Here is a 9184-nt window from a genome sequence, read left to right on the forward strand (position 1 = left end):
GCCACTTGCGTTCTCTCCCCCCATCCCTCTTCTCCCTCGTTCCAGGTTCAACACCGTCGTCGAAGACGAATCGTTCCATCAGTTATTGATTTTTAACTTAGACATTATCTGTACAGAGCGTACCAGAGGGAACAACTCAAAATTGCAGTACCAAGAGCTCTCGTCAACTCGTACTCGATTCTGTTACTTTTAAATATTCAGCCTTAAATATATTTTGTATTTATGTACATATTTAGAATTAAAAGGAGAAAATAATGTCCACCCCTACGAATTTTTTCAAAAATTTCGTCATTTGCTCAAAAATCTTATGTTTTATTTTGTTTTTAATCGCTTCTGGCTAAAAAAACGTTACGTATTTACAAGATTTTAATCTCCATTATTATGAAATTATTGTTGTTGATTGTGGAATTAAATTTATCCGAAATTTTCGCCATCCGCGCGGTCCATTTCCATTCTACTAGATTGATCTTCTTGTCATTGCCGTTTTCCCGAATAATAACTAGTGTTAATGATATCATTACGCGTGATTTAACATAAAACACACAAATCTACTTGTAATAACAAATTTATACGCTCCCCGTGGACGCCGCGCTGTATTGCTGGTCCGTTGATTAATAACAATTAATAAAATAAATATCGAGTGGCAAACAAATATTAATGAGACCGATGGGAATTATATGGTAATTAGTTTCGCGATGAGATCGTTATTTTGGGAAAAATATTATTCAGCACCATTGCTGCAAACTCTAGTTTGGCCTGTTAATGTTTAACTGGGATTCTGCTCTTTTGTTGCAAATTAGCTTACTTATTTTCTCCCCTCTAATTAAGTCCCTCCTACATTTGCGTTAAGTTTACTAGCTTGTACAGAAGATTTTTGTTACCTATGTAAATGCCAGGAAAAAAAAGGCAAAATACAATCGTATATTAACGTCATTTAATGCGCTCGCGTTTGCAAAGAGACTTCACGACATGCGTCTCATCGATTTTTTTCCATTCGTTCTAAAGTTGAACTATATTATTAACCACATCAGCGAAAACGTACGACATACATAATGAAATATAATGTAGATTGTTATTTCGCATTTTCCATCCTGAATTTATTAATATTCTTTTTTAAATACTTTTTGCTTGGCGTATTTTCTGATATTTAATAACGCGTATAGTATGACAAACAAAGCACGTTTTCCATTTGTTAGCCAAAATTTAATTAAATTTTATTTTATTAATGTTATTTATTATTCTATTTTTTTTATTAATTACATTAACAAACGTGATGCGGTGGCAGTTTTTCGGAATCTACCTTTCCTCGCGTCAAAGTGCGACAGTAACAATGTCTTTAAGAAAGAAATATTAAGTTCAAATATAATTTAAAAAATCAGAATAGCGTAAAAAATATACATTATATAATTTATATATGTACAAAAGTGAAATTCTGTCCGTCTGTATGTTCTTTATACAATTCTATACCGATGGACCGATCTAAACCAAGTTTGGCATAGTTATTCAATAGAATTCTGCGAAAAATATAGGCTATCTTTTAATCTGGATAGTCAACTTTTGCCTCCTGAAATTATTAGAGTTGGAAAGTCAGATCTCAAACCCTGAAATCAGTAAATTTTAATAATCTAAACCCATGGAAAGATCTTGACCAAGTTCGACAATGTTATTTTATAGAATTCCGCGAAAAAATAGACCAATATAAAAAATTAATTTAACTTCGGTATAAATAAAACAATTATTTTGGGTTCGGAATTCTGTAGTTTTGGGGGAAAAAGGTTTTTTTTCAAATCGGTATTGTGTATTTTTGGATATTACCCGAGAGAAGCTGGAAAAATGAATATAAATAGAATTGAGATGTGTACAAAGAGAAATTAAAAAAAGATATTGAACGAGAATGATATTTAAAAAAAAAACGTAATTCAAGAGAAAGGAGGTCCGAGCGAAGCCGGATAAGGCTGCTATACTATTAATATATAATTTAAATATATATACACATATATGTATATACTCGTATACAAAGTGAAGTGGAGTCTAAAATTCTTAATATTAATGAAATTTCAGTACGTTAAAGTTTCCAAGTATGTGTATACGCGGGGATATTCCAGAGAAGGCAGACTTCCCTTGGAATCAAGCCTTCGCGGATTCCCTCTGAAAGACGATTCTCTCCAGCCGGCAGCGGGGAGGCGGGAGGGAGACAGAAACGGATGCGATGGCTTGTGCATCGCGGGTGGTTTTCATTTTACGAACTGAATATGATTTGCCGTACGAATGAGCATGTAGGTTAGCGCTTTCCTCAGGCACTATGTACCGGCGCATGGGGGCGAGATGGGGGCAGGGGGGGCTGCAGGTTACCACCGTACTGATTCCTGACCCTGTTTCGGCCGTGCTCTTTCACCTCCGTCACGCCCCCTCCCCCCACCCCTCCGGGTTTCTCCTCTCGAGAGGAAACTCTAAAATTTAAGTTGCTGTTTATTTCGTAACGGGGATGCCATTTCAACGCTTCTCGTATAAAACTCGTGATCGCTTTGATTGTTACTCTTCAAACTTTGTCGTCACGATACACGTCATTGAGACGACATAATGCATACAAAGGGTTGCGTGTGACCAAAATTAGATTCGCGCTCGTCAGGCGAAATATTAACAGCCCTTCCCGAGCGAATTCGGGAGATCCTCGTTTGTCGTACAACGTTGGGAATGCAATGTTTTTAAAAAAATATTGGCGAAAAAAACTCTGTTATTTTTTTACGCCAAAAAAATGCCTCGAAGGACAACACGTGAAAATCAATATTATCATGTTAAAATGTATCGAATAGTACATTGACCCGTTTGTAAAAACAATGTAGCCGTTTTTACGAAAATATTTGCAGAAATCTCTTTGCAAATAATACGCTATAATTACAAGAAATTTTATATTATTGAAATTTAACAATTCTATCATTGTTGCCAGGTTCTCCAAAGTAATTTAACTGCAGCGACCGTTTTGCCATATTACATTTTTATTGTATATTATATTCTTTTTGTTTTTCAATTTTCAATAAAATAATTCACGGTGCGCGCAACATTTACAGTTTATTATTAATTATTTTATTATTTCAACACAAACTGTACTTTAATAAAAACTATAATAGATGTACAGTCTGCTTGTCGAAAGCCATTCAATAAGTATCCGATTTTATTATCGATCTTACGATAAGCAAAGTAGAATTCTTTTTTCAATGTAGATGCGATATATATCCGCATGAAAAATAAATCTTAAAGAGCGAAAATCTTTTATTGCCTTTAACAGACTTTTCGGGATTAAACCTTTTTTTTTTACCGATTCGACCTTCTCACGTCCCTTCTGTATAAAGTCCTGTACAATTAATCCCTACACACACTTATCTCGACGAGACAAAATGGCGTGATGGGATACTCACGTCTCGCGAAACGAAGGGATCCGGCCGCCACGCGTAATCCTTTGGCGAAGAAAATCGGGAGAGCACTTTCCGAAGCACTAACAATTGACGCATCGATCGATCTCACTGGCTCATACAAAACATCTAAAACTACTTGTCGGTCCTCTGCCGAAATCACTCGATCTCCATCGTCCCCGACGCTCTGTCGGTCTAATTTCTGGCCATGTCCTTGGAAGAATAGTACATTTGGCGGCTTTCTCGGGCGGGATTCGTCAGGTTCATCCTCCTTCCATCAAGATCCATCGATCGCCACCCCATGGAGACTCGCAGATCCCTTAGCGATCGTCCCTCTCCTGCGAGTCCTTCAAACCACGCTGCATCCTTTCACGAGAGACTTTTTTTCCTGATGGTGCATCCCCCGCCGCTGATAAGATCTTTCTCAGACGAGTATCTACCGTCTCTTCGTCGTCACGAATTCGTGCATCACAGTTATTTCCCGATGGAGACAATATTCTTTAAACGAGAAGGATTCGTGACGTTGCTCGGCAGACGAACGAGTCTTCAAGGGGGATAAGAATCAACGGTTCACCACGACGTGCAGAAGACATTTTTCAAGCGAGTAGAACACCCGGTTTTCCCTCGGCGTGAAAACTCCACAACTGCCTTTCAACTGGAAGGATTCTCTCGCTCTAACTCGGGAGGAAGAGAATTTTGTTGGAGCGAGCAGGATCGCGATCGCCCTTAATACTTTCCCTCGTTCTTCAGGCGAGGATTTCTCACGATTCTCAATTTTCCGGAGCACGCAAGTGGGGGCTTTCCAAGCGATCCGTATATGAGCGCTATCTTAACTCGAAGGATCTCCCATTTTTTGGCCTGCGGTTTCTCCCAACGGAGAGATATCTATCACTTTCCTCGTGGAGGATATTGGCTCGTCATACTTTTCGCCAAACACGGAAAACACAAATGACATCCTTCTTACCCGAGGAATACCTCCGCCGCGCGATTGCTCCTTTCCGGATGCAGACTCGTCTTCACCTTCACGAAAAAAAATCCGCGCGTTGTTTCCCTCGGTAATTAATCGTGCGATGTTGAATACAGGGCGTAACTTCTCAATAGGATCGCCAATCGCGAGATGTTTTCTCGTCGTTCGATACGTGGATCCACTCCTTTTCACCCCGCGCACAGCGTTTCTCGGTACAAATATTAATTACTCCGCGTACAGTCTTGATTCTCAACGTTTGTCTCCCTAAACTCAGCCTCCTCTACTCGCCCGACATTCCCCGACAAGTCCACCGACCCGCAGAATCTGTTCGCGCGCACACACACACACGTACACATACACACACACACACACCCGCACTCGATCGCATTTATCTCCCTTAAGTGAGCCGATCCAGTCTGTTTCACCTGCGCAATTTTCCCCGATGAGTCCGCCGAATCAACCAGCACGCAGATGCGCGCCTCCGAACGATTTTCTCCGGCACAACTTGGCCAATTCAACCCAGATCAATTACTACCGCCCTCAACACAGTTAGTCTCGAGTGTCTGGGCAACATTTCTTCACCCTCAACACGCGAATCTCCCCCGCCCGCACGAGGAGCACCCTCCGCCGAGAGGTCCGCCGAGAGAGGAAAACGCGCAACCTATTCTTCATCGGCTAATCCGCGCCTCTCCTCCTCCCGCATGGCACTCCTCGGCAGCTACGATCCATCGGACTGTCCCCCCATCAGGACCCGGACACGTTTCACCTCCCTCGTAAATGCACGCCGTTTCTATCCCCGCGCACAAAATGTCGCGACGAATCCACCCCGGGAACGCAATCCCCGTTGCGTCAACGTACGAATTCACGCCTCCTCATCCTCCGACAACCGTTAGTCACTCGACGCGGCACTTTTCCTCATCCTCGAGGTCGGGACCCACGCCTCTCCTGCCCGCACGGATCTCCCCTCGGTCGGGAGGGCGCGCGATAAAACTCTATCCCGACGGGCCAGGGCTGGGAGCACGCTTCTCAGTCCCCGAAGCCACGAGCCTCCGGATGACGGAGCGGAGGAGGAATCCGAGCGGAAGCGACGCGGTAACCCAGTTTCCAGCGGGAGAGCCGCTCCTCCCGGCGTGCGGCGCATAAAAATGGCTCCAGTCCCGCGGCGTCGGGGACGTCACGGCGTCCCGGAACGTCCCAGGACCGTCCCGACGGCGCGCCAAGGTCCGATCCAGCTGATCCCGCCGCGCCAGCGACGTCGCGACACGGCGAGTTTCCTCCCCCGGAAACCACACTCGCTCTTCCCTGCTCGCCGCGGGGACTCTCGCCGTCCCAACGGGGAAACGGCGAGGATGGGGGAGGATGAGGAGGTGCGAGGGGAGAGGAGGGAGATCACCCCGAAGGAGGATGCGGGCGTCCCGACGCCTCGGCGAGGGACACGGAATAACCTCCGCGCACCCAAAATGGTGGACGACGGCACTCCCGAGGGCCGACTCGCGTCTCGCTCCGCCGAGCTCCTCCGGCCCCGCACGGTTCCGGTCCGAAGCGAGCGTCGGACTTCCGGCCACCCCCGTCGACCCCCGCGCGCGCGCGCGCGCGGACTCTTCCGGTAACACCGTCCGCGCCCTCGTAACGGTATCCTCCGCCGTCGAGCCCTCCGTCCGTCCTAGACGGCACACGCAGCCTTCCGAAATGGACTTTCCGCACCGCTTCCGCCCCCGCGCGCGACACACACCACTCTTCGACACGCGCGGCGCCTGGCTCGCGCGCGACCCGCCGACTCTTCAGCGGGCGACTCGCTCAGCGTCGGCCGCGTACCACTTCCTCGCCGCCGTCGGCCGCCCTCAGCGTCGTCGATGGACCCGTGGGGCTCGACAGCGTCGGCAGGATCCTCGCCGAGAGCATTCGAGGGTGGAGGGTGGACCGCACACGCCGCGCCATCTGGCAATCTCGCGGCGAATACAACCCCTCGTCATGGCCGCCAGACCAACCCCCGAGTCAATAATAGGGCCGGAGGGTACAGATCTCGAGGCCGCGACGCCCACGCGACGCCGCGGATAACAACGTCATCCTCCAGTGGACCCGCAGCACCGGATGTCGTAGCTCGCACCCCCTTCGAACACGCTCAACACTCCTCGTGGCCTTCCTCGCCTGTTTCTGTATCTATCTTTGTCTCCGTCTCCGTCTCTATCTCTCTCGCTCTCTCTCTCTCTTTCTCTCTCGCCCCCGTTTCTTTTACCCCTTTTTTTCGCACGCGATCACAACGCGGGGCCAGCCTCTCCGAGGTGTTCGGGCGGCTGCGCGATTCGCACTGAGTGCATCACCGCATGGAAACCAAGAGGGTGCGAGCAGTTATCAGGAGTGTGACTAGAGAAATTACGCTGTCCAATTGTGAAGACGCTTCAACGTACTTTCATCAGTTTTTGTTAACTGTTATCGAAAATGTGTTTATATCGTCGGAAAAACGAATTTAAAATTTGCCTAATGGATTAAGAATTTATAGAGTTTGTAGATTTCTCTTATTTATCAGTTCAGTAAAATAGGTACGCAATAAAACTTTGGAATCTCTAAAACACACTTTGATTATATAAATGATAAAATTCCCAAAATTTATTTCACTGCGTGTAGAGACATAGATGGAATACGAAATTATAATTAGATTAAAAGGAGATAACACGTTTTTCCTTCGAAACTACTTGCTACTTTGATTAATACTTATTTCATTAATTCTAGTCTACGGTTCTTTTAGATCCATGCTATATGCATGGAATATATGGAACGTATTTCTTCTAAAAGTAGAAAAAGTAGCTCTGTCAAAAAGGTAATTTTTTAATTTAAATAAAATGATGAACAATTTGTATAATTTTAACCATTTAAGTCAAACCTTATTAAATTGTACTATTAAAAATGTAAATAAAGCTTTGAATAATTTATCATTTTATCAATTCCAACGAGATGCTACGCAATTTTTTTTTAATGAAAAGTTACACAAAGTATTCTCATAGTGTCCGAGGCAACGATTTGCGTAACACCGCTCGCGCTAAATACACCCCTATCGGAAACTCACGAGAACCACCGGAAATGCGCGATGTCCGCAGTGAAACGATGCTTTCGCGGAGGCGTCGCACTGTTTTGGGGACTTCTCAGGGCAACGAGGGTGGAGGGTAAAGCGGGGAATAGAGAACGACAGAGATGAGGGTTGGTGAACGGGAGCGCGCGAGAGGGTTGTTTTGTCGCCGGGATTGGATATGAATAATCGGAGAGCACATTCGCGCGGAGAAGATGGTTTTGGAGAAGTTACGATGCTTTTGATAGTGAACGGAAGAAATGCAGCGGTTAAATGAAACATGAAATTATAAAAATTTTACAAATTAGCTCAAAATTTTTCAAGAAACAACTAAATGGCCTATTAAAGATATTAACGTAAGATTTGCCATATCATCAATTTTAAAAAGGAATTAAAATAATATATGTTGAATTGCTGTATAAGTGTGAAATATTAATGAATGCAGCATATTAACGAATAATATTTTTATCGATACCGCGACAAAAGAAAAATATTACATTATTTTATATAAATATTGCATTGTGTTCTACAATACTTCAAATTTAAAGATCGATTCGAATAAAAAATTTCAAACTAAAAGTGAAATTTATAGTTTAAGAATTAAAAGCGAACAAATTGACCAAAAAAGTTCACGCACTAAGCTTGTGAATACATACATATTGATTCTAAGCTTAGAGGATACCAATTTTTAGCAATTGGCTAATATTGATAACAAGTTAATTACTTAATACAAATCTCAGCTAATTCAGTATCTAGATATAATTTAAAAGACAAAGAGATAAAAGTCATTTTTTTATATCCAATTTAACATTAAATTTAACGGTATGTGTATTTGAATGTGTTTACGTGTATGCACGCGTACGCGTAAAATAATCAAGGTAACAAATTGTTTTGATTTTAATAATTAAATTATTTCGTCTTTCATTTATTTATTTCATTTTCCTATTTTCAAACAAAACCAATACGTCCCCGTATTAATACGACGTAATAACAACGAGATGCATAAACATATCAAACTTTCTTCAATTGTTTATCAATTTTATATGCTCTGCTGTATTGTTTTATTATGCGTCGCGATACAAAAGGTTCGAATATACGTATTTCGAAAAGTTTCGATTACATTACGATATTGTTATGTCTCGCCGTGCTTGTAAACTAGGCACGATTGTAATGCAGAAAGTTCCGATTATATTTAGACGCCGTTGTGTTTTTCTAAATAAAAGTTTCTTTTATATTTCATCATAATAAGTACGAAAGTATCGCGCATGCTATCAAAATTTCATAGAACATACTTAATTCCGCTCCTCGCGTGTTTACGTACGTGCATGTATAAAATAATCAAAGTAATAAATTAATATGACTTTAACGTATTATATAATGTAAAAATTGTTAAATATAATTTACTTCCATAGTTACTCCCCCATCGTTTGATACCTTCTAGACCTCCCTCTTGTCTATTGTTCCATCGTTGCTGCTCCTTTATATCGCGCAGACAACGCTCGTACGCGAAAACACGATTAATTATGATTCTGCAGCACTCTACGACACTTCCGATATTAATTGTGATAGGCGTTTTCTTATGACACAAAAATAATGTGAAAAAAAGTACGATTGCACGAAGCTACGATACCGCTCGACGGCTTGTAAAATAGCACAACATTCAAATCTGAAACGACCAAATGAATCGAAAATTACGCAGCCAACTTCGCGCGCTATCCGTCGCGACGATGCCTACACCTATTG

The sequence above is a fragment of the Vollenhovia emeryi genome, unplaced genomic scaffold (assembly GCF_000949405.1).
Source record: "Vollenhovia emeryi isolate VEMERY1.0 unplaced genomic scaffold, V.emery_V1.0 DF939147.1, whole genome shotgun sequence".
Lineage (NCBI taxonomy): Eukaryota > Metazoa > Arthropoda > Insecta > Hymenoptera > Formicidae > Vollenhovia > Vollenhovia emeryi.